This window comes from Urocitellus parryii, unplaced genomic scaffold (assembly GCF_045843805.1).
Source record: "Urocitellus parryii isolate mUroPar1 unplaced genomic scaffold, mUroPar1.hap1 Scaffold_127, whole genome shotgun sequence".
Classification (NCBI taxonomy): Eukaryota; Metazoa; Chordata; class Mammalia; order Rodentia; family Sciuridae; genus Urocitellus; species Urocitellus parryii.
In genome coordinates this window covers 308,923-323,204 of record NW_027551944.1, presented here as the reverse complement: position 1 = coordinate 323,204, position 14,282 = coordinate 308,923, and the positions used below count along the sequence as shown (strand labels likewise).

At 34.3% G+C, this 14,282-nt stretch overlaps 1 pseudogene; it reads left to right on the top strand.

Moving 5' to 3' along the window:
* Positions 1 to 14,062, top strand: part of LOC144251621 (transport and Golgi organization protein 1 homolog) — a 100,982-nt pseudogene extending 86,920 nt beyond the window's left edge.
* The last annotated feature ends 220 nt before the right edge of the window (positions 14,063 to 14,282 follow it).

The following is a 14,282-nucleotide window of genomic DNA, read 5'->3' as shown; positions in this document are numbered from 1 at the left end:
TCTCCCAAGTTGGATATTGCTTACATAGCAAGTATTTCAAACCACACCTGGTAGTAGATTCAGGGAGAAAATATAGGATTGAATCTTTCTAAATAAGACACTTACTTGCCCAGGTGAAGATAGATCTGAGAGAGAAGAAAAGCTTTTATCTTACAAGAATAGCAGAGATAACATTTTAGTTGTGCAAACTAGAAATTCACCTTTTTTTGGTTTCTACTTCTATTTATTTTTATGCTGAAGATCAAACTCAGTGCCTCACACATGCTAGGTGAGCACTCTACCACTGAGCCACAACCCCAACCTGAAATTCACCTCTCTCTCTCTTTTTTTAAATCTAAGCTTGCAATTCTCTTAAAAGTCATTAGTCTAATCAGTTTAATTATTTAATTGATTTTTTTTTCTTCCGGTGTTTGAACACGATCATTCTTTAGTTTGGGGAAGTTAGGAGAATATAGAGTTAAAAGTAAGGAAAGAAAAAGCTAAAGTCTTTTGTTTTTTAGGTGATCGGAACGAGAAGATCAAAGATCAAATTAAGCAGATGATGGATGTCTCTCGGGTATAGTTCTTTGTAAGAGTCCCATAGTGCCTGTGAATTCTTCCTGTGCCTCACTTTTAAGAATACCTCTCTTTTCTGCAATTTTTAGACACAAACTACAATATCAGTAGTTGAAGAGGATCTAAAACTTTCACAACTTGAGCTAAGAGCCTCGAAGTCCACAAAATGTAATCTAGAAGGTGGGTTCTTCTTGAGAAGAAATTGCCATGTTGGAAAGACTTAAAATTTTATTGGAAAGATAAAGCTTCTTGCTTTCATGCTTCTTACTTTTCTTGGCACTACTCCCTCAAACAAGTTCTTAAGTCCTTGTACACATATAGAGATAAACTGTTTTATCCTTTACAGACCAAATAAAGAAATTAGAAAGTGACTGCAATTCACTACGGTCTTCTAAAGTTGGACTGGAAGAGGAATGCAAAACTCTTAGGCAGAAAGTGGAGATTTTAAATGAACTCTACCAGCAAAATGAGATGGCATTACAAAAGTAAGATTTTCATTGTTTGTTATTGTTATCACTGTGTGAACTAACAGATAATTTTATCTTTTCTTAAGATTATTTACAATTTCTTCTAGTTGTAATAAGTAGAGATTTGTCTTTTTTCCTTTGTGTTTTGTTTCCTATAAGTTGCATTTTTCTTTCCATCGTCAGTCTTAAGAGTCCTGAGGTAGTTGGAACCATAAACTAAGGCTGTGAGGACATCGTAATCAATTGTCAAATTCATATGAAGGCAGGAAGTGGTAAACTGGTATTAACAGTCACTTATGTGGAAATACCTCTCAAAGATCTAGACCCTTTCTATGATCCCACTACTTATTTTAATTACCTTTCATTGTGATCAGTTATGTAATTCTAATGTTTTGAACTTGTATCTCTAACTCTGGACCTTTAAAAATACTGAGTGATTTGGAATGACATGTTTTAGTAGAATAAAAACTTCAAAAAGGAATAATATTTACTTATTGATGGTACAAGTTTTGGACTTGAATATCTCAGATGTTCACACTAAAAATTGAACTGTGGCAAGGACCTTAGGAGTTATGATTACAGAAGTACTTGTTTGTAGTATATATTTATATATTAATCTTCTCAGTGTGGAGCTAGTTATTTTTTGAAAGTTCATTTGAAGTTTTTAATCCACAAAAATACTTGAATTCTCTAAAAATAGTTTGTGTCAGATTTTATTTATTTGCACCTGATTTTACTCTTCAGCATTTATATATATATATTCTTTTATATAATATATATATAATTAATATATAATATATATAATATATATTACTTTATATAATATATAATATATATAATATATATTACTTTATATAATATATATATTCTTTTATATAATATATTCTTATTAATTTTCTCTATAGCCGCTTGAGTGGACTTTCTAAAATATAAGTCTGTCCATGTCAATATGTGCCTGTGGTTTATGAAGAATTTGCTTTCTATTTGATGACCTGTTCTTTTTTTTCTTCCTTGTATCTTTTTTTTTTTTTTTTAAAGAGAGAGTGAGAGAGGAGAGAGAGAGAGAGAATTTTTAATATTTATTTTTTAGTTCTCGGCGGACACAACATCTTTGTTGGTATGTGGTGCTGAGGATCGAACCCGGGCCGCACGCATGCCAGGCGAGCGCGCTACCGCTGAGCCACATCTCCAGCCCCCCTTGTATCTTTTTAATAGTTTAAATATTTTTAATTATTTTCCTCATCCCCTGTATAAGCTTGATGTAATCCTAAATTATAATGGAATTATAATTATATAATTATAATTATAATTTTATTCATCTTCTCATAATTTAAAGGCCATGGTATATATTCTGGATTTAATAACAACCTGACATAGATTAATAGGTTTATTATCTTTTTATGGGCTTTAAGTAGCTCCTGAATCAGATAACTGTTGTGGCATTGTATGTTAGTACTTCATATACTGTGAACTCCACAAAACATTCATTCAATTTATACACATATTTAAAGTTTCTGTAGTTCTGCATTCTACACTGTTGGTTTCTTATTTGAAATTATTTTCATTCTATTTGAACATTGTCCTTTAATGATAGATTTGATTAGTGTATCAAAGTAGTACAAGGATAAATAGAGAATAGTATTTTATCCACTAAATATTGCTACCTTTATAATCTGTGTTAGGTTGACATGAACTTCATGATTAGAGTTAAAACCAGTTTCCATTTTTTAAAGGTTCTTTCTTTTGGCTACTGAATTTTGACTGTTACTTAGTTTTAGCAATTTAAAAATATCCAATTAATTACCATCTGTTTTAAATTTTTTCATTAAGGAATCCATTATCATTGTTGTTTGGTCTTATCCCTCCCCTAGTTCCTGTAGTCATTTCTCTGTTTTTTTAACAGTTGTATTGGGAAGTGCCTAGGTGTAGTTTTCCCCACCCCACCCACTTTTTCTCTTGCAGTTATGTTGCTTGGGACCATTAAACATTTCTTGAATTTTCGAGTCTTTTTCTAAATGTTGATTTTACCTCATTCTCTCTTCTGATTATAATAATGCATATTAGAATTTGATTTCCCATGCCTCCTACATTCTGGATTTACTTCTTCTGGATATTTTCTTCTGACCTATCTTAAAAGTGCTAGGATTTATTTTACTTCCCAAATCTGCTGCTAAAATCATTCATTGAGTTTAGGATTTTAAAAAGTTCAGGGTTTAAAATATTATTTTAGTTGTAGAGGGACATAATATTTTATTTTATTTTTTATAGGATTTTTTAAGAGAGAAAGAGAGAATTTTAATATTTATTTTTTAGTTTTTGGTGGACACAACATCTTTGTTTGTATGTGGTACTGAGGATTGAACCCGGGCTGCACGCATGCCAGGCGAGCGCACTACCGCTTGAGCCACATCCCCAGCCCAACACAATATTTTATTTATTTTATGTGGTGTTGAGGACTGATCCCAATGCCCCACACATGTGGGGCACGTGCTTCACCACTGAGCCACAACCCCAGTCCTATTTCAGTACTACAGCTCAAACCCAGGACATTGAGCCATGTGCTCTACTATTGAGCTACCTCCCCAGACTCCTTGCTCTTTCTCATAAGGGACTAGTGTCTTACTGCTTTCCAAGCTATCTTTAATCTCATCATTCTGCCTCTGCCTCTTGAGTATCTTCTACTGTAGGTAGGTCACCACACCCAACCTTTTCTTGGTTTTATAGTTTCTAATCCTTTGACAAAATTCATAATCTTTTTTTTTCCTCTTTTGTGGTGGTGGGTTTGAACTCAGAGTCTTGTGCATGCAAGGCAGCATTCTACCAACTAAGCTATATTCCCAGCCCTGAAATTCATAATCTTGACTTTACTTTTTTGACTGTATAAAGCACAGTGATTTTAAAACATGTGCAGATAACCCCATTAGGTGGTTTTCTTTTCTGTGGGATTTTTTCTCACAGAATTTTGTCTTATGGAGTGCCTGGTCAGTTTTGATTGGCTAACATTGTTGTGATAATTATAGATGAAATTTGAGGACTAAGATGAAGTTATCTTCTTATAGAAAAGTGTTGAGGTTACTTGAGTAAGATTGTCACTTTAAACTTAGTCAGCAATTAAGATAATTCAAAAATGACTTGTCTTTTCAATGTTTCAGTATTATTCCTTTTGGATTTTTTGCCTGTTCATCACTTAAGTGTGCAGTATTTTCTAATCTAAACTCAAAGGCTAGGGCTTTTATTAAGGGTCCCTTTATTTGTAGCCCCAAACACTTCTTTTTTTCTTCTAAGCCCAAGAATTGGATGAAGGCTTAGTTCAGACTCATTATATCTTTGTGTTATGTTCAATATGTGGGTAAACCTAGGAGAAAAGTACCTTAAAGTGCCAACCTTACTTGTAATTCTGAGATTCCTTTTTCTAATGGATCTTGGCCACATCCATATATCTCCACTGCCTTTTTAGCTTGGATCCCTTCAAACACAATTTTATATTCTTATAAAGATATTTTGATTTTTCTTAGTGCTCCTCAGACTAACTCTTTGATAATTGGAAACAAAATTCTCTCTGTCCTTCAAGATTTAGTTTTCTCCATATTCCTTCTTAAGCCAGTGGGGAAAATTATTATATTCCTTTAGGCATCATTTATACCTGAAACAGTGAACTCTTTTATTCTTTAGCATCTTACAAGGTAACTAGTATATTATAGCCACTCATAAAATACTTGCTGAAGAATTAAATGAGAAGCTATATAAGAATATATAATCCCCTTTTTCTATTTGGTATCAATAATCCTTTTTTACTATAGTTCTTCTGATTTATGGAAAATTAAGTTTCAAGTTAATTATCTTTTGAATTGGAACTATGGCTAAAGAGGGTAGTACAAGGATAGCAGAAAATAGTATTTTTTAAATCATTAAATGTGTCTACCTTTGTCTCAGTAGATGAACATCTTGAGTTTCATGATCAGAGTTAAAACTTGTCAGTAGATAATACTCTGATTGTAGGTCAGTTTGGCTTCTTTTTCTGGTTGACAGGCATTATCAAAACTCAGATTGGTCTTTTTGCTTAATTACAATTCTTTTGAAATAGATATCTAAAGTGTGAAAAATGTTCTGTGGTAAATTGCATAGCTAAAAGACATATTCTAGAAGATTTTTTCTTTGACTGACTATATCTTTATTATGGTACCAGTCTTGGATTGAGAAGAGTTCCCCCATGACAAAGATATACTTAATGTCCTACCCATGGCAGAAACGAGAAAAGAATTATCCCCTGCTTTATCCTAATATGTTTAATTATGTTAGGTTGATCAGTCCTGATCTTCCACATTGAAGTAAAGTGAGTTTTTATTATCTTACACACAGGAGACTTGCCCTTGGGGCACATGTTGTTTTCACATTTATTTTATTTACTGGTAAGTAGAGAATTAAGAGGAGAAGTTAGAAAATGTAAGTGATTTGCCAGAGTTTGATTTACGAAATTGCAGGTTTGAATTTCTATTTTATGTGCCTAAGCATTTTATAGAATTGTGGGAAGTGATATTCACAAAGAAAAACTTTTGATTTGATAACTGGCTTTATTTTAGGAAACTGAGCCAAGAAGAATACGAGAGACTAGAAAAAGAGCAGCAGCTGTCAGCTGCAGATGAAAAGGTGGTTTCCGCTGTACAGGAAGTTAAAAATTACAAGTGAGTTCAGTTTCTAAAGGAGGGTGTCAGTGTCTAATGAACTAGTGTTAGCTTTCTTTTTAATCTTTTTTTACATTGTGTAGATAGAAGAAAATAGCTTGGAAGTATAAATAACGAGAGGATATGAATACATTCAATTCACACAGGAGAAAAAATAAATTTCAACTTAACAAATGAAAAATGTTAACAAAGATTTACTTATACCTAATGGGCAAGACCATAGGGAACTTGGTCAATGCAAACAGTTCTGGGGGTTTTGTATGTTGTAGTAATTCTTTAAGAAATCAGTTTGCTGTGTGATGTATCAAGACCCACAAAAGTGTGGCATTTGATAGACCTTGGAAATCTTCTATGGATATAATTTGAAAAAAACAAAAAAAGTTTTAAGGAGGAAGATATTTCTAGCAGAATTACTTGAGAACACACTCATGAACAGTTAAGGAAACTATAATTTATCATTCAGAATCTCTAGCAATTAAATGATAAAGAAGTTATTAGTATTAGGTTTTTATTTAATTAATTAATTAATTTATTTATTTATTTATTTATTTTTGGTGCTTTACTACTAAGCTACATCCTTAGACCTTTTTTTTACTTTGAGCCAGGGTCTCAGTTGCATAGGTTCCCACGTAATTGCTGAGACTGACCTCGAACTTGTGATCCTCCTGCCTCAGCTTCCCAATCATTGGGATTACTGGCATGTGGCATTGCACCTGGCCTGTAGTATTAGTTTTGATCACACTGGATTCATATAACCATAGAAATGTTTTTCTTATGTATGATAACGTCTTTAAAAGTATAGCTGATGGAATAAAGGGAAAATGGTCAGAATGTTTCAAATGTTATTCAATTGTTGTAATTCTTAGGCGGAGAATTGAAGAGATGGAAAAAGAACTACAGAAAACTGAGCGCTCATTTAAAAACCAGGTAGTAATTAATACTGTCCTGTAGTTGCAGAATTCTTTGATATCTAATACAGACAATTATAGGCTATTATAATGAGTCCCTAAAAACATATTTTTTTAATGTGTTGTCTTTTTCAGATTGCTATGCATGAGAAGAAAGCTCATGATAATTGGGTAAGATTTTTTCCCCCTTTTCTTTATTTTGTGCATAGCCTACCGCAACTGAATTTGAATATTTTCTCTTTAATAGCTCAAAGCTCGTTCTGCAGAAAGAGCTATAGCTGAAGAGAAAAGGGAAGCTGCTGATTTGAGACAGAAGTATGTGATTTTGGTATCTTACTATATGTTTTATAGTGTTTTAAGGTTATCCTAGATATTATCTATGAAGGAATAGATTGCTGTTTCATAATTCAGCCCATTCTTTCTCAATATTCAAGACTATTGGAAATGACCCAAAAGATGGCAGTGCGGCAAGATGAACCCGTGATTGTAAAACCTATGCCGGGAAGACCAAATTTACAAAATCCTCCTCGGAGAGGTAGGGGGCACTTTGTAAAAGGAGCTATTTTATTTCTTGGTGCATAATGTATGTAAATTACTTTTTATTTCTGTGTGTAATGGTTATGAAATAATCTGAATGATTTGCTAAAGCGGGAGGTGAGGGTTGGTGTCAGGGAGAAGGCTGCCTTAAAGTAGTAGCACGGCATTGTTGTCTTTAGGTCCACTGAGCCATAATGGCTCTTTTGGTCCATCCCCCTTGAGTGGTGGAGAATGTTCCCCTCCACTGACAGCAGAGCCAGCTGGGAGACCTCCTTCTGCTACTCTTAATCGAAAAGATATGCCTAGAAACGGATTTGGTTAGCATTCACATGTTGCTTCAAGGTTTTGGTTTTTTTTTTCCCTTTTGAATATTTTAATGAAAACATATAATTTGGGCCTGTACAATATATAGAAGATAATTTCTTACTTTATCTTAGTGAATGTTTTCTGTAAAATCTGTTCTAGAATAGAAAACATTTTTTTTTTTCCTGGAGGTCTCTGTATTGTTTTTTTCTTTTAAATTTTACTCTGTGAAGTGTAAACCTTTATCTTTAAATTAAATCTCTATGGTGTTCCTTTCCCAAATATTATAAAAGTAGCCTTAAACTTTATGTAGCATACTTTATTTCCTACATGAAAATACTGAGTCTTATTTCCAATTCTAAATAGGACTGTAGTCTTGGTAAGATTGGAAGTCAGGTTATACAGACTAAAGAAAAGCCAGCCTACACATACTTCAAGTCTATAGCTTAAAGTTTAGGACCAATACTTATTAATCTGCTGTTCTATCAACCCAAGGCAGTTCTTTATTTTACTTAAGTCTCTTCATAAATTGTGATTTACGTATTGGGCAGCCCATTTTTTTAAAAAAAATATTTTTAATTGTAGATGGACATGATATCTTTATTTATTTTTTAAATGTGTGCTGAGAATCAAACCCAGTGCCTCACACATGCTAGGCAAACACTCTACAACTGAGGTATGACCCCAACCTCTGGGCAACCCATTTTTCATTTTGCTTTCTAGGTATTGTTGAATCCTGACCTGTCCACCAGTGGTTTATTTCTTCTGAAAAATACATACAAGGGCTCTGATCTTTCTTTCCCAAGGGTCAATGGATGGACCTTTACCTCGTACTGGTCTTCTGAGGCATCTGGGAAACCTGTTGCCTCTGGTAAAGGGACCAAGTAATTTCAAAGAATCTGTAATTGTGGATGGATGATTTTTATTCTTTTCATGTTAGAATAAGTCTGAATCCATTCTTTGATCTCTAACAGACCCAGGATGTGTTCCACCTCACATGAACAGCAGCTCCAGAAGTTCTTCTCCAGCTAAGGTTACGAATGAGGGCAAGGTAAGTTCTGTAGTTACTGTGAATCATGTGGTCATGCAGGAACATGTAGCTTTCCTACAGTACTTGCTCTTTGCTTTATCCTTCTTTGTGTTCTATTTGTACAATCCCATTTGTTTTTTAAAAAGCAAACTGTTCCCCAAGAACCTGAGACCCCCTCAGTCTCCACCATTACTTCTTTGACTGAGCATCCAGTTGGATGCTTAGAGGTTGAGAACTGAATTGGGTTTTATTCTGTGCATTTCTGGGAAGGATATTCAGAGCATGACACTGATCTTGTTTGCTGTAAACTGCATGCAATATTGAGCTTACTTTTCTCCTTAACTTGGGAATGTTGCTTAAGTGTGTACAACTGTAATGAACTACAGAATGTGAAAAGTTATCACTCTAACTTTATATGGTGTTTTGTGTTGAATGTTCTAAGGCAAAGTAAATTCATTATAAATTATATAATTCATATATTTTTTTATTTTTTTGGAAGAATGTTATTTAAGAATTCCTCCATTTGTGCAAACCCTATTTTGAGTGATTTGAATTAGATTGGTATCAGATTTTCTGAAATTGAAATACTGTTTCAATGAAACAATGATCATCTAAAATGACCTCTTGAGCCAGTCCCAAGAAATGGTCTCATTTGTTCACATAAGTGTATTCTCTTGTAACTGTGTTGCTATTATATCTGGTAGGTCTTCTGCAGCTCTATAACAAAATAAATTTTAATTGTTTAGTTTCAAACCCACTACTCATAGGAAATGATAAATCAATATCTCAAATGGTGTACAGTAAATGAATGTAAATATTAACGCTTTGTCTTCCTAATTTGTGTATATAGCACTGTGATGGAAAATACTTCTCAAGTTCCAGTGTATATATATTCCAGGAATATACATCTCTAGAGAAATCTAAGGGCACCTTAGATAAGACCCCAAATCCCTTTGTAGTAGAAGATTTAAAAGAGAGAAAAGACCCATTGTTAGAGAGGAGTAGAGGTGGGAAAAGCATGGCTTGGAGGCAAACCTGGGATTGAGTTCCTTTAATATGCAGTGTGGCCTTCAACAAATTATGATATTCCATTTGCTTTTGTTCCCTCTTATTTAAAATAAGACAGTCTACTTAAAGATCTCAGAGGTTGAATAATATATGAAAGACTTACTGAAGATACTCTGAATAGTAGCTATTATTACATGGGTAGAGAATGGATTTTTCATTTTATTCTGTTCATTCTTAATATGGAAGTAATGAGCTATTGTGATGAAAGGGAAGTGATGGGGAGGGGGGGGACTCCCTTTGAAATAGATTGTAGTGAATACAGCATGACATACTGGTCAGAAATCACCTCTGTTAATAACCTCTGCCAGTCCTCTTGCCTTTCCCTTTCCTGTGCAGATATAATCAGTAACAAACTGCTCCCTCTTGTGGCATCCTTCCAACTTCTGTAAGCTGTCGGTGGGAATACACAGGAGGGGTGGGTAGTTTTGTTGCACTGATGGTGTTCTCTGGACAGGTGCCTGTTTTGGGTTTTAGCTTTTATCGGTGTTGGTACTTTGTCTTAATACATAGGAATTTTAAAACTTTTAACTGCTTTCAAATCTTAAATTGCAGGTTCATATGGCTATGAAAGGGCCCCCTCCTTTCTCAGGGGTACCCTTCATGGGACCCCCGATGGGACGGCCTCCACCACCTCCCATTTGGTATGGACCGCCACGTCAGCTTGGTGGGCCTTTTGGGCCTCGGCCAATTCCTCCACCGTTTGGTATGATGATCTGAACAGTAGTGATTGACTTATAAATCACATTCATCTTTCATTTCTATTGCTTGCTAAAACAGTTGGTTGCTATCTCAGGTCTTAACAATGGAAGGATAAAGCTGAGTACATTTTAACTTTTCCTCCAGTTTTCTGGGACATATGGGACACTACATAATCTTATACTGAGATAGGCAATAGCTATCTCTCATAGACAAGGATAAGGGGCTATATACAGAAAAGCCAGAAATATTACTTCTGCAGATGTTTGTTGAAAATCTGTTGATATGCACTGCAATAGATGGAAAGGTGGATGAGACACATGCCATAACTTAAAATTTTGTCACAGATATGAAAATCCTATAACATAAAGTTTGTAATCACCCATAATGGAAGCATAAGCAGTAGGTTATAGAATATAGAAAAGTCAAACCCTCCTTACCTTGAGAAAAGTCAGAGGGAAGTGTTAAAGAGGAGGATTTAACAGTGACCTAATAAATATTGCTGATTTAATTAGGTGGCTTTGGAAGGCCTTTTTCAGGAGGGCATGCACCTTGATTCTGATGGCATGTGTAAAGTCCATGCTGAAATACTTCATGAATTTTTAATGGATACAGTAATTATAGTGGAATTTCCTTTTATCAATATTTCTTTGATGTAGTGAAGTTCTTATTTCATGATCTATCATCTTGTCATGGTAATATAGTACTTCCAAATATAAATGGAGCTCTTGTGAGATAGAAATAATTCTGCAATTATATAGTAGGGAAAGAAAAAAGACAAGCCTGGAGCTAGGTAGAGCCATGTTTAAATCCTTAATATGTTGCTTCATGGCTGGTTGGTCAAAGGCTATAACTAAACTTGTTCCATCTCAGTTTGCCTCATCTGGCAAGTCAGGATGTTCACCAGTTGATGTTCTAGGCTTGGGAGAAATTAAAGACTATATTAACATACTTGAAATCACCCTAGTTCAGAAATTTCTGGGTATTTACATAACTTCCTTTTTATTTTCCAGGTCCTGGTATGTGTCCACCAATAGGCTTCAGAGAATATGCACCAGGTGTTCCACCTGGAAAATGGGATTTGCCTTTTGACCCTCGTGATTTTTTTCCAGGACCCGCACCAGCACCATTTAGACCTTTAGGCTCATTTGGCCCAAGAGAGTACTTCATTCCTGGTGCCCCATTACCACCTCCAACTCATGGTCCCCAAGACTATGGGCCACCACCTGCTGCAAAAGACTTAATGCCTTCAGGCTTTAAAGATGAACCTCCACCTACACCTAATTCTCAGATTAGTGAGGGCTGTTCACAGGCCTTAAAACAGGGCCCATAAAATTAACCTTTGACACTTAGTCAGAAAATGGACTATAAACTATTCATCAAGTTAAAGGATTATTGGCTTCAAAATATAAAAGTTTATTTTAAATGGTTTATGTTTTTAGAATGAAGCTGCCTTGGTGCAGTATACATTTTGAGCCAAAATATTTTCCCCCTAAATATCCCCCACTTAAGCTAGAGTATCCTTCCAATTTTAAAATGTGCAATAAGGAATACATTTGTTTTAGTTAATGTAGCATATACAATTGCTAAATGATTTAGAGTGTCATAATTATGGACATTTCCTGTGGAAATGCTTTAAGAACATGTATTTCCATTATCCTATTTTTAGTGTATTCCAGTTGATAACAGAGAAATGGTGTTTTATAAGCTTGATTTTTTTTTCTCTTTCAATATCTGGTCGCAGAGACTGCTACACTAAAAATTTTTACTCAAAGATCATAAACTTCATTTTCCTTCTTGCTGAAGTTCTTTGTTGTAATAGTTCATAAAAAATGTTTATTAATATTTCCCAAGTGTCTGTTGATTCATTGGATCGTCATGAGACTTTGTGCCAATGGGGAAGCATGCCAACTCACTCTCAGAACTGAAGATGGTGACTTGTCAGCATATTCCCTGTTGCTCACTGTTAAGGAGGCTGGACCTTGGTCAACTGTGGACTTCTACAAAGGATTTCTTTTACTTGTGAGAAGTCTTGTGGCTCTATTTTTGTAGCACATTCATGTACTTTTTTCTAACCACTGTCCATGTGAGAATGGTTTTCTGAGAATGAGTTTACATTGGTAGCAAGAGTTGTTTGACCTGAAGTTCTACTGCTTTTGCCATTATTGCATTATAACAGTAAAATATAAGGTGGTATGTTGTGTCTATAAAAAATTAGGAAATTTCTTTTTAAAAATGTACACAACACACTCTTCTCTTTCCCATACCTTGCCACTGATTTTCAAGGAATATGATAAAAAAATTAGAAAAGTATAATCCTCTAAGAATGAATGAAACTCTAAGGCTTATAATGTCTTTAATCAGCAACTATGGGCTGAATTAAATTCTTTTTTTTGATAGATACTCAAATATATTTTATTTAAAAATCAATTAAAGCAAGTCCTGAATCTGTAACTACTGTCTTTAAAACAATGTTTCTAAGAACTAGCTCTCCAGAACTGTAATTTTAATTACGGCAATTTTAACAGTACATTTTAAAGAGGTTTAAGATTTAAATAAAATTATAAAAGCCTGGTACTTTTGCTTACTGCTAGACCAGATTCTTCCATTCTTTTAAATTCTAGAAAGTAATAGGATTGTTGAAACCTAGAACATAACATATCATTGTTCTTTTTATGTCCCCTAAGTATTCTCAAAATAGGGGCAAAAGCTTCAGTGTGAAACAAAATCTCTGTGAAACAAAATCTCTAAACTACTGAAGATAACTCAGAATCAAAAAGAATTTGAGTCCTTTAGGAAGAATTCAATCTACATAACCTCCATTTAATAGTAGAAGCAGCAGCTGTGTGTAAGAGGAAAACCATATAATAGCTTATGCCATTTTTAACCATGTAAAATAAAATTTAAGTCACAAACACATTTTGAATGTATCTTTCAACCTCTACAGGACACAAGGCAATGCTGAAGTTACTATAACTCCTAATTTTAAAATAGCATTTAAATAAAGGTGATGTCAGCTAGGAAGATAGATTTTCAAGGAAAGGCAGATTTATTATTTTATTCAAAGCAACAGTAGTTTTCCCTCTAAAGCCTTTTTTGTATTTATTCTATTAGTAAGTTATAATGTGTTCTATGTAGTTTATCTGAGCAGTTCTGAACCCACCCATAGTTGCCTCTCCTTACATCCATCTGATTGTACCACTTCTGTAGCAAAGCCCAAGGTAGCTGCCCACGTACAGGTTGTGTAGAGAATACTGTCCCTTGATTCAATTATACTTTTGTATCAAAAGTTTTAGAAGTCCTCTCCAGCAAATTGTGTTTGAATTTAGTTACTAAAATCATTTCATTTGTGAAGCAGTAGTGTTTCAACCTGAAAGTATTACTGCTATAGTTGTAATTATTGTCCAGTGACTCATCCCCTCCCACACTAGAAAGTAAATTTAAACAACTAATTTGTGAGATACAGATTGCTTTGTGTTAATTGCTTCAAGATAAAATCACCTTTTTTGGGGGGGGAGGTTTGGTCATTCATATCTTAATTAAAGCTAAGCTGATGACAATGTTCAATTTAAGTTTGTTTAATGCTGATGAAACAGACATTCATACAAAGCATCCTTTTTTTCCATATAACCCCATTCTTTGGTGGCAGCTGGGGTTGTGGCTCAGTGGTAGAGTACTTGCCTAGCACAGGCAAGGCCCTGGGTTTAATCCTCAGCGCCACATAAATAAATAGAGGTTAAAAAAGCATTCTTATGTGAAGGATGCTAAATGTTTCTTCATATAAATTATCACTTTGAGGGGCTGGGGTTGCATGTGAGGCACTGGGTTTGATCCTCAGCACCACATATAAATATAAAGGTACTGTGTCCATTTACAACCAAAAAAAAAGGTTTTTTTTAAATTATCACTTTGATATACATGTTTTATAGTATGAGAAAACAGAAAGAACAATGTATCAGTTTTGCTACATTTTAATAGTAGATTTTAAGGGAGCAACATCAAACATCAGTAACATCAAACAAAAAGGTACTGAGTA